Source organism: Ochotona curzoniae, unplaced genomic scaffold, assembly GCF_017591425.1.
Source record: "Ochotona curzoniae isolate NIBS_2020 unplaced genomic scaffold, NIBS_Ocur_1.0 scaffold_4701, whole genome shotgun sequence".
Lineage (NCBI taxonomy): Eukaryota > Metazoa > Chordata > Mammalia > Lagomorpha > Ochotonidae > Ochotona > Ochotona curzoniae.
Genome location: NW_024467122.1, coordinates 29092911 through 29110133, shown reverse-complemented (window position 1 = coordinate 29110133; position 17223 = coordinate 29092911). Strand labels below are relative to the sequence as shown.

General features: G+C 36.2%; 1 protein-coding gene across 2 annotated transcripts in view; it reads right to left on the bottom strand.

The window, feature by feature from the left end:
* SLC25A21 (solute carrier family 25 member 21) overlaps positions 1-17223 on the bottom strand; it is a 468180-nt gene that overhangs the window by 323618 nt on the left and 127339 nt on the right. The window lies entirely within an intron of this gene.

Sequence of the window (17223 nt, the reverse complement as noted above, 5' to 3'; positions counted from 1 at the left end):
CCTCTAGGAGTCACATACTCCCTCCCAACTTTAAGGAACACCTGCTATGAGGAAACAGGGTAGAAGACAGAGCCAGGACCTAAACTAGGCTTGCTGATTCTAAAGTCCAATCTCTTCGCTGTCACACTATATGGCTTGCTGATTTAAAAAGATCTCCTTTGCCCTCCTACTTGAAAGAGAAATAGTAATAGAGACAGATCCAGCAAATTCATTTTGATCTATATCATGCTCTTGAAATTGTTGCTCTGCTTGTTGACCAACTAGCTAAGCAAGCGGAGACAGGGCTCCACATGATCTGTACTTATTCAGACTCAATATTTTCTCTAAGGACACTGCTCATCAAATGTTGTCTTTCAATTTATTTTTTCTAAATGGATGGCCATCCTTTAGACATCTGTATCACAAGTGTGGTTATGTGCCTACAAGTACAGATCACAACCATCATCCTAATGGCATAAAGAATTCTAGAAACAAAAATCAGAGTAGCAACTTCTCAGGACTCAATATTACTTTGATATACACCCCTCCAGTAAGCTCAGGCATCTCTTCAAACCAACCCTCTTGTTTGGGTCCTTAGAACCCATCTGTAGTTAATGTGGCATCTTGTTTGTTTTCCTTTATTTATTCTCTAAGAACTATGTCAATGTTTGCCCATTATAGTTTATTAAATAGCCATAATTAGATAGTATAATGATATACAAAAGTTGAAAATGAGGTTTGTTGCAAACTATAGTACATAACACAACATCTGTTAAGAATTGAGTTCATTTACCTAGTTATGATACATTCTGTTTTTAAGGCATTGCACTATGGATTTGATTTGTTTTATGTGTATTTTATAATTAACATTCCCTTATGAATAAATATATTGTATACATACACACATATGATGTGATTCAAAGTTAAGAGTTTCCTAAGCTGCTCATACAAAATCAGTGCATGTGGAATTAAGTCACATTACACACCAAATGAAAAGAACTATAGCATAAAACACAGATAGCAAGTACCCTGTCCATGCATGTAAAACAGCATACTGTACATGCCCAATCTATCATTCTTATTCTTTTCTTTTTGGAAAAATTATAGTACGTTATTTAGTTGGTAGGTAAATAACAAAACAGATTTCTAAACGATAAGTCAGTAAGTAAGGGTCACCTTCTTAACTCTACCTTGCCCAACTATTCCACTGATAGTTAATAAATAATAAATATCACTATTGTGAAATAAGTATAAATTATTTGGGCAAATGTTTATGCTTAAATACGAACACACAAACAAATGACTACATTTGTGAAGTGTGAGTTTGTCCCATTGTTGGCTCACTAATGATAAACAGTAGTTATAGCTTTCTTGTCTAAACTTTCTTAATATTTTCAAGCATTCAACATACACTACATATATTAGGTTCATATTTCATTTTGAAGTATAACAGCTCTTTCTTCCTATCTTCATCTCAAATTATATCCCAACCTCAAGTTATTACAGATACACTTAGCAACATTCATATTTTTATTAAGCAACTTTGTAAAATAAAACTCCAATGAAAAGATTGGCCAAAATTGTTGAAAAAAAAACAGTGTTCTAAAAAAAGGAACCTCTAACACAATCACTCAACTTTTTGCTACATGCATTGCGGTGAGAGGGAAATAAGCTTTGGGTAGTTAATTTTCTTTTTTAAAAAAGATTTTTTTTAATTTATTTTAAAAGTCAGATATACAGAGGAGAAGAGATAGAGAGGAAGATCTTTTGTCACTCCACAAGTAGCTGTAATGGCTAGGGCTGAGCCGATCTGAAGCCAGAAGCCAGGAGCTTCTTCTGGACCTTCCACATAGGTGCAGGATCCCAAGGCTTTGGGCCATGCTCCAATGCCTTCCCAGGCCACAAACAGTAAGCTGGATGAAAAGCAGGGCTGCTGCAGCATGAACCTATGCCCATATGACATTCTGGCAAGTGCAAGGCAAGCTTAGTTGCTAGGCTAATGCACTGGACCAGACAGTTAATTTCAAATCTTTTTTTTAAGATTTATTTATTTTTATTGCAAAGTCAGATATACAGAGAGGAGGAGAGACAGAGAGGAAGACCTTCCATCTGATGACTCACTCCCCAAGTGACTGCAATGGCCGGTGCTGTGCTGATCCAAATGCCAGGAACCAGGAGCCTCTTCCTGATCTCCCACACAGGTGCATGGTCGCAAGCCTATGGGCCGTCCTCAACTGCTTTCCTATGCCACAAGTAGGGAGTTGGATGGGAAGCGGAGTTGGATGGGAAGCAGAGCTGCCGGGATCAGAACTGGTGCCCATATGGGATCCCGGCTCATTCAAGGCAAGGACTTTAGCCACTAGGCCACCACATCGGGCCCGACAGTCAATTTTTTTAAGTGCTACCTCAGAACCTCAAACATGTTAAGTTCTTTATTTCTATTAGAAATATTAGATATTACAAGTAATATCCATATTATCTTTAATTGGGATTATCTTACGTGCAATGCCTATATTTTAGTAGTTCTCTAAGAAAAATAGTTGCAATACATTGATAAGTGATATTCAGGAATCAGAAATACACTATGGTAATGTTTATTAAGCAAAACGTTTTAATTTATCATGTCTTCTAGTAATACTTGATAAGGAAACCATTCATCCTATCCACAGTGATATCTTCACCTTCTCCTAAAACAAACCAACACGTAAACAAAAATCCAGCAAAATCAACATATTTTACCTACAATGACAAAACAATGACAGGACACCAAAGAGAAATTTAGAGATTAAAAAGATAAATAATGCAAACAAAAAACTTGCTAAAAACATTACTTGTCAGATTGACAGTATAAATTAGCTGCTTGAGAGGAACACTGACAAAACAAGGCATATGTTACTCCAAGAACTGGCCTTACATCAACTTGGCCAAATTACATGCTTCACTCTCAGAAAAAAAATTCACGAAAAAGTCATCGTTAAAAGCATATATGGTGGCCTGGAAGTTATTTACTCATTAAAAAGCCAAATCTTTCAGGTCACTCAGCAGAATTTGCCCAAGAAATCTTCTCTTGCCAAGAAAAGAGAAAAAGTGTTCTCCTGAATTTATTGGCACACTGTAACGGGAACAATATTGAAATAGTGATAGTTTATTTAAATAAATTTCTATGTCCAATCATCTTTTCAAGAAAATTATAATGGATATATATTTTAATTAAAACAAAATCTATTGGAAACCTCTGCATCTCAAGGATTTCTAATCTATTTTTGATTATTGCAAGGAATTTATCCATATAACTACTATTCATCCGTCACTCATATTTTGAAATAAACTCTCACTCCAAAAAGTCTGTACAAGTTTACAACCTGTTTAAAACTGTTGGTTGGAAGAGATTTTTCAACTAATTTTCTGTATTTCTGATTGCACTATATACCATTATGTTTCTTGTCCCACACAAGTGTTCATTCTGCTGATTTGAAAAGTAGAGCTGCAGATATTTGCCTGAACTTGTCTTCATCTGGATTTGTATGAAAATTTTATAGCTTTAATGCAAATATAAATAAGGTCTTAATGCTGCACTGTCGCTATAGAACCTGACAAAAGGGGAGTTCCAGCCATAGCCAGAAGGATACCAAGCCCTGAGGCTCACAGAAAGGCATGTCCTCTGGTACTGACTTTTAAACCACAGCTTAAGAAGACTTCTCAGCTACCCCATCTACCTACTAGAGCAGTCCTCCAAAATTTTCTCCATCTTGTATAATGCAGAGAAAATACTCATCACCAATTTAAAAATATTTTATTCAAGAAGAAAGGAATGGTTTGATTAATTATTGTTTCCTCTTATGTTTTATTTCTATAACGTTTGACCTGTTAATAGCCCTACAGAGATATCAGATGAAGGATTGTTTGCAACAGAAATAATTTTATATCAGGAAAGTACAAATGTATTTTACTGCTTCTAAAACTATAGCTTTCTTGATAATGAAAGAAATTGCAGCCAACAATTTGAAATGGAGAGGCAATCTTAGTGCAGCAGAATATTATACCTTACACAAAGAACCACATGGAGACAAAATGTTTGAGAGGAATCAAGGATCCAAGGTTAAGCCAAGAGTGTTGCATGGTTAGCACAAAGCCCCCTTTTAGTTCCTTACTTCCCTGAACTACTGAATGCTAATGTTGAATTCACACCCAGATATTATCTAGTAACCTAACTGGCCAGGGGTTAAGATTCACAATACAGGACAGGACTGGATATGCAGAAACAAGTATTAATCCACAGCAAAGATACTAGAGAGAGACAGGCATCAGTAAATACATTATAGTTTGGCTGAACCTTAAACACACTAGGAAATTCAGTCAAATGTGTGAAGAATACCATGTGAGTTCAAATCATTATCTAGTCCACTTGGCATAAGCAATGGAAATTTGGTGTAAAAATAATAATGGAAAAAACTCAACACAGAATTATAACATCTGATTATATCGTGCAATTATGTTACCTGTGGCCCTGGGTTTACTGCATTTTTACCACTTAGTTTCTTATCTGAAAACTGGAAAATGTTAGTACATACATGACACGGTTCTTGGATGATTAAAATGCCTACATAAGCAAAAGAGCATCGTATAAGAAGTAAACAGATAACAAACATTTTACAAAAAAATTTTAAAACTTTGTTCCACTGTACTTGGGTGCTATAAACTCATCAATGAGGATATGGTATGTCTTTCTGGAATACATTGTGTTGAAGACACTAACACTCCTTCTGATGCGGCCACTACCTGACATCTCTAGTGCTTGAAATAGTAACTGTCTTATCTACCTTTGTGGAGCCAGTTAGGATTTTAAGCTCTGGTACACATTCAGTTAGGACTCACTTTGTTCCTCAAGAGGCTTGTCATCTAGTAGTATGAGAGAAATGTGATTACAAAACTGTAAGTCACTACAGCAGGCTGAAAGAAAGGAAGCCTTCAAACCCAGAGCACTTAGATTTGTCAGGGTCCAAAAAGGAATCACTAGTCCAAACAGTAGTATCCAGCCTTTAAAGTTTATAAACATTTAAAATTTAGGGCCCGGCTCAGCGGCCTAGCACCTGAAGTCCTCGCCTTGAATGCGCCTGGGATCCCATATGGGCACCGGTTCTAATCCCAGTGGCCCCGCTTCCCATCCAGCTCCCTGCTTGTGGCCCGGGAAAGCAGTCAAGGACGGCCCAAAGCCTTGGGACCCTGTACGTGTGTGGGATACCCAGAAGAGGTTCCTGGACCTTGGCTTCAGATTGACATAGCATCAGCCGTTGCACTCACTTGGGGAGTGAATCATCGGACGGAAGATCTTCCTATCTGTCTCTTCTCCTCTCTGTATATCTGACTTTCCAATAAATAAATACATCCAAAAAAAAGATTTGAAATTTATTTGTGAGTGTACAAGCATTCTAGATCCTTACAGGGTGTGTCAATATTAAAATGCACAACATTGTATGCTGTTTTAACTGTTTCTTCCAGTAACTCTAGGTGAGGTCATAAAAGTATTTAAGATATTTAAGGTCTTTTGGAATTCATAAGGATGTGAAGTAGAAGAAGCAATGGGACGACTTACTGGTAAAAACCACTCCAATCAAGCTACTTTCAAAAACACTGTTATAGGAGCTAGCATTATGGCACACTACATAAAGCCGCTGCTTATGGCACTGGCACCCCATTATCAGCATGTTAGTTTAAGTCCTGCCTGCTCTACTTCTGATCCTCATACTGTACCTAGAAAGAAAGCAGAATCAAGCCAAGAACTTGGGTCTCTATCACCCATGTGAAAGACTCGGTTTCAGCCTGGCCCAGCCCAGGTCATTACCAAAAAATCAACATCCTTTTTGTTTTCTTCCAGAGCTTTCCAAGTTTATTAAAAATAAAATAAAAAATTTAAATGTACGCTTCAGCAAAATAGCAATTATCTTGTGTCAAGAATCTGAAACCATGCACGAAGAGTGAATTTAGGGATATTAAATATGACAATTACTGTGTGAATACTGACATTAAAAGCCATATGATATATAATCTATATAATGAGAGCAGTTTTAATATTAAAATATAAAGCCTAGAAGTCATCCATTGCCATCAAATTTTTGTTTTCCTGATATATCCAATGTGCCCTTTTCACACGTAACTTAAAATTTTCAAACTTAAAATTAGCCTGTTAAGAGGAAAATATATCACTGCAACTTCTGCCCCCAGCACTCTTAAAAACAAGACAATTGAGAAATTAGATGTTAAATTATATGTTGGAGAAAATACATGCCCACAAGTAGTACAAACTCCAAATGCATAAGGTAGTACCTCCAAATGATCATAGAAAAGTCAACTCAAGTTCAAGGCATCACCAGGGGGAGGTTTAAGGTTTTAGTTTTTATTTAAGCCAAAATTTAATTTCATGATTTTATTATTTAATGCAAATATATTAAATCTCTCCAAAACAGTGTCTGCATGTGATGGTAGCCAAATTTCCCAACTTTAATAACAGTTACTTGGTTTAAAAGGTTCAATTTTCATAATAGAGCAAACTCTTAGGATATTCAATATAAAGAAACTACCCTTGAAGTTAGCAGGGTCATCACAAAAAATCCACAGTGCTGGGCTATGTTTAACTTCTCATTCTACTGTCAGAATGACAAAACTGATTTGATTGTAAGTAGTCTCTAAAGCAGGCCAGTGGGATTTGGGGATATGCCAACTTGGTCCAACCACCTTGAACTTAGAACTCAGAGCACAGTATCAGACCTCTTATGGGGATAGTGGTGGAATGTGGAGTTCATAGTTTAGCTAAACAAAAGTGCAACAGACTTTTAATTATGAAGTATATGCTTTAAGAACTCCAATTATTGGGAGAGCTTTTGAAAATAATAATTTCAACAAACATTCTTTCGAAAGACTTCTCACCATTGCAAACTGCTATTCTACGGGTGCGAAATAAAACACCACGCTTTGTCCCACTGAAATCTGAAAGGTTTGGATTTTGGTTTAATAGTTGGTATGTCTGTGTTGAGTTTACAGATAAAGATCAACTCAATGGCATTTTACAAAATTAGTTGTGTCTAATCCCCAGTGTCCCAGTTGACATTTCCTTTATTAATACAACAGGATACACATGGCTGTGGGTGACCTCTCACACGAGTTTGTTGTGACTGCTCGAGCCTAAACAGTACAGCCCCTCTGCAAAGTACATGGGACGTTTCCAAGGAGAAAAACTTTCATCAGGTCTTCTTTATTATAACAACCAGAGTTTCTTGAGCATTTGCAGATTTGTTTTCCTAATTGTCGTAATATTTGGGAAATAAGAATAGACACCGAGACATTAATTTCAAAAGTGTCTTTCAAAATCCATCTCTATTTTATTTATGTGCCAATTTTATGTGAAAGTATATTGCTGGTTTTTGTTAAAATATTTATTCCTTTCCCACCAAGTACTCCAAAGTTTTCATCAAGCCATTCAATAACAAAGAATTAATGAGCTTTTATTTATTTTTTAATTCTCTCCTTTGCCTCTCTTTCTTTAATTTTTATTGCTCAAAACATTTCTCAAAAACATAAGAATAATTTTGTCTTACTCTCATATAATGTGAAAAGGAAATTGCTAATAAACAAAATGGTGCTCAAAAGTGTATGTAAGATAACAGAGTAATGTTTTCACATTTCAGGTTAGAAAATATAAAACAAACATTTTTATGATTTCAAAAAATTGGCTCTTTAACAGTCAACTGCACTCGCTTCCAAGCTTATATTTCTATGTGAAATATACATATCTTTTCACGTAGCAATTATCTTTTTTGAGATTTATGTGAAACAGTACTAACAATGACTATCATAATTGCTGATTAATTTATGTGGTTATACAGTCATGCCATTTATAAAACAATGTAAGAAGTTTCTTATATTACTACTATGGAAAAAATGCCTTTGTTGTTTATTTTTAAATTTATTTACTTCTATTAGGAAGGCAGTGGCAGAGAAAAAGAGATTGATCTTCCACCCATTGTTTCACTTCCAAAATGCCAGCCCAAAACAAGAATCTAAAGCACCATTCTGGTCTCCCACATTGGGGGCAGTAACCAAGCATTTGAGCCATCATCTGCTCCTCTTAGAGGCATATTTACAGGAAGATGGATCAGAAGCAGCATCAGGACTTAAATATAGGCAGTATAAGATGGGCTGTGGGTCACCAAAGTCTCAATTCAATCCATTCTGTCACAACACCCATTCTTGTCCTTTATATATTTTAACAAAAAAGAATAGTGTGATGATGATTATAATATTAACTTTATTTAGGTATATACACATGTGTATTTATTTTAAGATATGTTTATTTAGGGCCTGGCGCAGTGGCCTACTGGCTTAAGTCCTCGCCTTCAACGCACAGGGATCCCATATTGTGGCCGGTTCTAATCCCGGCAGCCCCGCTTCCCATCCAGCCTCCTGCTTGTGACCTGGGAAAGCAATTGAGGAAGGCTCAAAGCCTTGGGACCCTGCACCTTTGTGGGAGACCCTGAAGAGCTCCTGGCTTTGGATTGGTCCAGTACCGGCTGTTGCAGTCACTTCAGGAGTGAACCATCGGACGGAAGATCTTTCTCTGTGTCTTGCCTTCTCTCTGTATATCTGACTTTGCAATAAAAATAAATAAATCTTTTTTTTAAAAAAAAGATATGTTTATTTAGCTGCTTACATAAAAATCTGTATTTTTGATGGTGTTTGGTTTAGAGGTTACGATGCTGTTTAGAATTCCTGAATCCCAGATCAAAGTGCCTGGGTCGGAGTCCTGGCTCCACTCCCAATTCTAGTTTCTGATAATATGTATCCTGGGAGGCAGAGGTGATGGGTTCCCAGCACTGTTTCATCATTGTGAGCATTTAGGGATTAAACCAGCAGATAGAAACTCTCTTTATGCCTCTCAAATAAAATTTTTAAAGTATTTTTTAAAACATATTTAAAAATCTTTGTTTAGGCACAAATACTCAATTTTATAACATCAAAACTGAGGTGCTGCTCTTGCTCCCAACACAGTCTCCTATTTTACTCAATGACACTCTATCCACTCATTTTCTCATTCAAGAAACCAGGAACATGAGATAATATGTCTGTTAGTTTGATATGACAATTATTGCACAAATGCATATATCAAAATACATTTTACACTATCAAATGTATATGATTCTTATTTGTCAATTATACATCAATAAACTGGGTACAGGGAGAAAGAAATCAGGGACATGTCCTTCCTATGTATTACCTTCCTCCAATCGAATAATAAACATGTTTCCAATCTGTCTACTCCAAGTATTTTTTCATTTTTATTACATTTAATTAGTTCTCTATCACTTTTTACCTGTTACTAGAGCTCTCGTCTGATTTCTTATTCTAACTTACAAAAGTACAATCTATTTTCATATCTCCTTTAAAAACAGCCACTTCTTTGGCTACCCCACATCCCATATCAGATTACCTGATCCAAGACCCTGCTATTCTGTTTCTGATTAAGTGTCCAATTAATGAGCCTGGGAGACAACAGATGATGGCCCAAACAATTGGATCCTAAACCTACACTGAAGACCCAGATGGATCTCCCAGCTCCTGGCTTAGGTCTGGCCCAGTCTCAGCTTGTAATAAACATATTTTCAGTCTTATCTTAAATGTCACATTTATCAGAAGTCTTTGTTGAACAGTAGCCCACTTCTGCCTTTCTATCACATTGTGTCCACCTGTTTCCTTCATATCACTAATCACAAGTTTAAGTTTGCTGTTTATTTGTGTGTCTTTTGCCTTCCCAACATTCTGGAAGGTAAATGCAACACAGACCCTATGAAAGTGTTGGAGGTACTATGTATGACTCATGCTTGAGAATTTCAAAAACACCTCCTGGCACATCAAGTAATGTGAATAAGGGAATGTGTAGCACAGAATAATGAGAAATATCATCACGGTCAAAACTAACTGGTAAAAGGCACGCAAAAAAGTATCAAACTCCAGAAGAAGAAAGATATTTTTAAGCTATAAGAAGGTAAGTGAGGAAAATCTATTGAGACTAGATATGTACACTGAAGTTGGAAAGATGAGTGAGATCAGATATTGAAGGACTAAGGACGGTTTCTTGTCCTTAAACTTAGGGAAGCCACTTGCAAACTTGAAAGAAGAGCAAAATACCAAATTTATGATATAGATAAAATAAGATGAGGAAACGCCAGCTTCTAAAAGACAAAATCCACAACTCAAACACCCACCATTAATAAAACAAAAAGTGCAGGGCAAATCTAAACCATGAGGGATCAAATAGTGTAATTTTTAATTAAAGCATAATATATAAAACAAAAAGCATGCACTTAGTACAAATTCAAATACATTGAAAAAGTAAACTCTTCTCCAAAGGACTAAGTGTCAAGGCTTTGCCAGACGAAAGTCACTGTCACTGGTTTTACAGGAACAGGGCCAAGAGGTGTTTGAAAAAATAAAAAGAAAAAAATTGAGGATTACATTCCTTGCAACACTTTCGTAAACTCTTTATAGGAGGTTGTTAGACATAGAGAAAAACAAAAGCCTTTCAAAATACTAACACACAGACAAGTCATCAAATTGAAAATATTTTTTAGAGTTGTAAAACATGGGAACTTCGTATTTTCCACTAAGAGATTCATCCAAGCATCTGAATGAAAAAAAAAAAAAAAAACCAACTCTAGAACTCAAGAAAAAAGTCACTTGAAAAAAAATCAGAGTTCAGATATGACCTGATTTGACCCCAAATTCCTCTGGCCATTCTGTTACAAAGTAATCAGAAATACACTATGTACTTGTTGAATTTGTTTGTACTATGTAAAATTGATTTTTTTCTTTAATACTAAAATTTGGTCCATCTGTTGGGAAAACAGAAAATGTTCTAAATATATACAAAGAGTGGAAATGCTTCATTCCACTGGCTGTATCCTGTGGTATATGCATTTTCATCAGTATGTTTGTCTTGCAGACAAAATGAATATCAGATGGTGGTTTTGAAAAAGGGCAGACCTAACATGAGGTGATTAGTTTCAAAAACAGATTTTTATTCTTGATAAATTATTACCAAATACAATCATCTGTTGATTGAGGATATAAAACAGATTGGTCATACTACAACCCACAGGTTAAATGAAAAACGGAAATAATAAGTTTATTTAACATGGTCTTGCATTAGGTTCCCAGCAGTACAAATCTAAGGCAAATAATTAGATTTCCAATTTAAAGATATACATTTGTTAAGCCAGACATTTCCTGAGGTCATCTATTTCTCTGTTGGCTAGTTTCACTTGCAATTTACTTAGGACATTTTCAGTTGGAATTTTCTGTCACTGCACCTTGTACAGTACGCTAATGAAACCAGTACTGTAGTTTGATTAAGATACAATAGACAGTGGCCAAAGAGCTGTCTGTGACAGCTGCAGGCTGCAATTCAGTTTCTAAAACACTGTCATATAGGTATAAAGAAAACTAATGCCTTCCCAAAAATTCACAGGAGGGAGTAAAAAAGAAAAGAATTTACTAAGATTCAACTGATAAACCAAACAAATGGCAACATACCAACTATATGAAAACCAAACAGCACGAACTTCTTAAATATTCACTCCTCTTTGCTGAGGGTGACCACTTAATTTTATGATAGCAAGTAAAAAGTTAAGAAGCTACTGCTCTGATCAATAAGATAGTCTATCTTTATAGAGCATTCGTCTCTTCCCTCCTCCTCCCTCCTCTGTTTCTTTAGTAATTTACAACTTTGCTATGTAATGTCTCCCCAGGGAGCAAAGAATCCCATTACAGATGATTCCTCTGGTGCAGGCTTCAACTCCATAAATCAACAGACTGAGCTCTCTAACAGATTTTAAATCCCTGCTTGAGTTAGATTGGGACAACTTGCAAATTGGTGGGGCCAGAAGGTAGCAGAATGTGGAGCAGGGAGAGTTTGGTATCTGAATAGGTTCCAAGAAAAAGAATTTTTTAACACTGTGTGCATGTGTGTGTGTGTGTGTGTGTGTGTGTTTTAACTATCTTCAGTAACTAGCATGCCTTAATGCCAAAAGCGGGCCAGGGTGGGGGTGGGTGGGTGATGTCCAGAAATAGTGGTGACTAAAAAAGACATCCTTAGGAGATTTTTGGGAGATTCTCTCCCCAGGAGAAGATTCCTAAAGGATTCTAAAAAAGCCTAGACTAAGGATAAGAAATAGAGATTAAGAGGGACAAGTGGGTCCTTGGAGGGAAGATTCTAAATGAAAAAATAGGTGAAGTTGTGTAACAGAGGTAGGAAGCATTACGTATAAAATAAATCTCTGAGAATTGGATGTCTCATAGGGAAGGTTTTTTTTTTTCCTATTTATTTATTTGTTTTTTATTTTACAATGCAGTTCCATAGGGTCAGGGATTTTCCCTCCTCCTCCCCAATTTTCCTCCTCCAATGGGAATTTTTTTCAACAATGTTTCACATATCTTTGTTTTTCAAAAAGTGAAAAGATTTCTAGAAATCCATTGGTGGAGTAGAAGTAATTCGAAAGACAGTCATGATTTTGAGTGAATGGTAGGTTTTATTTAAAACAATGATCAATTATTACAAGGAGGCTGTCAAGTATAGTTACTCTATAAAAGTTTGTTATAATGAGACACTTTTTACACATTTTGTACCAATACTGACTGCATGTCATTATTATTCAAATTTCAAGATAATGTGGCTTTCAATGTCTGTCATTAAAAAGCAATACAAACTTTAAGTTGCACCAAGTGCAACTAAAATGGAATAAGAGTGAGAGAAGTCACTTAGAAGCAACCCAACATCCCAAATTGTTTCTGATGGTCAACTCCATATGAGATCCAGTCACTTGGGTTTCATAGACTACACTTGTTGTTAAAATTATTAATATTGGAGATTCCTCTTTCTCATCAATCTATTAACAGATTCCTAACAATTTGTCCTAAACCAATACTTCATATTCTCCTTTTTCCTCTCTCAAATTATCTTTACTTTGTCACATATTGTTGTGACTATGTGATCCCATTCATATGAAATTCTAATAAAATGATTTGAACTGATTTATAGCAAGCAGATCAGTAGTTACAGGGGCCCATGTGGGATACTAAATTGCAAATGAATAAAAGAAAATTTAGGGTTGCAACAAAGAGGTTTTATATTTGATTGTAGTATATCTATTGGGATGTATAAACAGTTGTCAAATTTGGGGCCAGTGCTGTGACACAGTGGGTAAAGCTGTCGCCTGTGATGTCTGCATCCCATGTGGGTACCAGCTTGAGTGCTGGCTTCTATACTTCCTAACCAGCTCCCTATTAATGTGCTTGGGAAAGTAGTGATGGCTGGTCAAAGGCATCAACATGGGAGTCTCAGAAGCTCCTGGCTTCAGCCCAGCCCAGCTACAGCTACTGAGGCCATTTAGGGAATGAACTAGTTGATGACAGATCTCTGTCTCCCCCTCTTTCTGTAACTCAGCCATTCAAATAAATTTTTTTTAAAAATTTAAACTTTACTTTCACTGTTTAACTTTCCATTATCACTCCAACTCCTATCTATCTTAATCCTCTTAGGTTCAGTTATCTAATCTTATTTATCTTTCCTTCTACATTATCCTCACATTAAATTTTTTTTCATTTCTCCTTTGATCATTCTAGTATTAAGTTTTATCACTTAAGCCCCACATTACCATGATTTTATTTTATCTAAAATTTCACTTGAGTTTTTCCTCAATCTGACATAACTGATTAACCTTCCTAAAATAGCACTATAATCATGAATTAATGAAATCTGGAAATCTTGCCTTTACTCGGTTCTGTGGTCTTGGGAACAACTTGAGAGCATGAAATTATTAAAGTGGAGGAGGATTTAAAAGGAGCCCTATGGAGTTCTTGATGTAGACATGATTGTCCGTTCAATTTAATTTCCTGTAGGATCCATTGCTTTCTTTAGGCCACATCCAAGCTAACAAACTTTGCCTCTGATTACCACGCCTGCCAACAGGCTGAGCACACCTCTGGGACAGTTTTGAATCTCTGCTGAAAACCTGAGTGACATTCTGTAACAATCTTTATTGCAATTGGTTTTCTGGAAGGGAACATACTGTCAATCATTGTAACAAAAGTGTTCCAAAAGTCAACCTTTTCCCTAGCATAGATTATTATGTAGGGACTCCTCTGCACTGCCAGGAAACTTCAGACTGAAAGAAAAAACCTTAGGGCACTACTGGGCACCCATTTGCTGCTTTAAGAATTGTGTGTTTGTTTTAAAATGGTGCTCCATTGCTAAAGTTCAAGAGGGATCTTTAAAAAAAAAACAGTGTTTAAAAAGATCCAATTTCCCTGAATCTTTTGGTCAAGAGTTCATAGTGACTTCCTCTGTTAGAAAGAACACTAACTTACCTTAGCAATAGCAAAGAAACTTAAAACCAGCAAAGTTACTTTCCTCCATCCATCTATCAATTGATTCATCGGTTTGACTTCCCTCTGAAAATTGCTTTATCTTTGTCTGCAAAGAGCTTCGGTTATTCTCATATTTGGCACTTAGGATCTTAAAAGTAAATAATGATTGCTGAACTCCAAAATACTCTTCCAAATTCCATGCTCCTGTCCACTCCTACTTCTTCCTTGACTTCAAACAACTCTATTGTATGTGCTCTCAGATACTCTCTCCCCTTCACCACCCACCACTGACACAGCGCTTAACCACACAGTATAACAATGATTATATAAACATGTTTCTTCCCTACTTAGTCTGTGTGCTGCTAAGATTCGATGGGCCCCATTTATTTATCTTTGAAATTTCAAAATGTGACACAGTTTTTAACACATACTAGGTGTTCTATAAATGGGTTTGTTCAACTGAATTGACTTAACAACTTATGATCCAGGCCATGCTAATTACCGGTTAAGGCCAGGCCTTCACAAACAGAAGACAGCAGTGAAATGAAGTAATTACCAGATAACGGGAGGACCAAAAATGTGCTAATTTGGGCAAAGTGAGTAAGGAAAATTTTGCTCGACTGCACTAATCCATCATTTCATTGCAATGCTTAGCCTTGCTAAAGGAAACCTGACCTCTGTGGGCTGTTCTATTTTCTTCCATGCTTTGTGTTTTACCTGAGTCATCTGTTTTATATCGATGCTGAGCATACCCTGTACCCTTTACGCTCAGTCCAAAAATCGCATCCTAATCCCTGTCAACTATCTCATGGAGTATCATTGGTTCCAAGTAGGGTCAGCTGAGGGCAGTCTGTTGATGGTTCTGTGAAAGCTATGACTGGATCCATTTTTGAGAGTCCACACCCCACTTAGACATGAGTCACTGGCATCTTCTTTATACGCCTAAGTCAGCAGGTTGCACAACTAAATTCAACTTTTAGCACATCATTTCTCCAGTTGAAGGCTGTGATCCTCTAAATAAAAAGCAAGGTGAGTCTCTCAGTACATTTATGCATTAGTTGAAGACAAATGCTTCCTGCTGGTTTAAGGATTATTATAGTAAAAAGTTAATGTTGATTTTGAGACAGACTAAAGACTTTACAGTTTACAGCACACATATTTGTGGGCATCTCCCTTTTTCAGGTTCATTGGTACTCAGACTAAGCAGGAAAATCAAAGTTCAACAATGAAAAGGGTTAAAGAGGGCACCAGTAACTGTTTAAAAATTAGTGGTAGGGAAACAATTTAGTAAACACTTTTAATAATTAATATTAGAACTATATCACAATAGACAGGAGAGAAAAGTGGGGAAAAAAATTCTACTTCTAATTCCAGAAAAATCTTAGGTTCAATGTCAGTTTAGCCAATTATGAACTCTGTGACACTGAGCAAATTACAGAGGCTTTCTTGGCTGCTATCTGGAATAAAATGAATAGCTCCACTCTTAAGTAATTTCTGGGTTTGTGTTGAGAGGGACATGAGATAATCAAGCTGAAGGCACCTCTCAAAGTATGGAGTACTGCCAGTGAGAGGATGATTCATTTTATCTTGGTCTGTGGATATGAATGATGATGATGGCAGTACATCTGTCATCAAAAGCATGACTGATGCTCTGTTAATAAATGTGATTATCATTTACAAATTAATTTTTGCTCATATTCAGCCACCTGTAGGGCTAAAATGTTTGATCCAGCAGCAAGTGTACAACTTTTTTTAATGAGAAAATATAAACAAAAGCATAATTATACATTTGTGAGAGAATGACTACAGTTCACATTCTTTCAAAATAAAGAGTCCATTGCTCTTTTGACTTCCTCCTGTTGTAGGATAAACCTGTTGTCAAACACCAGCCATAGTTTTATTAAATTGATTCTGAAAAGGGTAAACTTCAAATTTTTTGGTTGTAGGCTTACTTACATCTTACAACCATCTTACTGGAAATGCAATTATAGCAACACTTATTCAGACATCTTTAAAAAGGGAAAGGAAATAAGAAAATAAAGAAGAGATAGGATAAAGAGACTAGTAGATAAATTCAAATTTATATGGATAAAACCAGGTAGTAAGTTCCAAAACCTGTAGCAAACGGAAGGACTGAAACCTAGATCAGATTTAGAATTTTCTAAACTTTACCACTGGGTTGAGGAGCTAAGCCAGACAAAATAAACTAAATATACTGCTTGAAATAGTAACAGGAAAATAAGAAGGAATTAGACATTGTCCTAAAATCTAGACATTTTAAATAGAGAAGCAATCTTTCACTTGCTCTTTTGAGGATTGCTAACGTACAGAACAGTCTTAGCTTTAAGCCATAGCTCTTTGTGAAGATACTGGTGCTCCCCAGAAGGTTATCTTTGTTTTTCTATATATCATTAGTTAGCAATTATTTTCTCTGAGACTCTTCACCAGCACTAACTACTATGGGTTGGCTTTAAAAAGGAACACCATTAGCTCCCTAGAGTTCGTAAACATTATTCTTTGGTGTTGTGGCGTAATGAGTTAAGACTCTGCCTGAAACACTGGCATTTGATGCTGCAGGTGCTACAATTCCAATCCAGCTCCCTAATAATATAACTAAGAAAGTACAAGATAGCCCAAGTCCTTGGGCCACTGAGACTCAGGTGTCCTAGTTTTGACTTGGCCCAGTCCCAGCTATTGCAGCAAACCAGGAAGTAACATAGCAGATGAAAGATCCCTGTCTCTGTCTCTCTCATAAGTCTTTAAAAATAAGTTATTCCTTTTTAAAGCAAAACTAAGATTTATTAAAGATATTAAAGATGAAAACCTCCT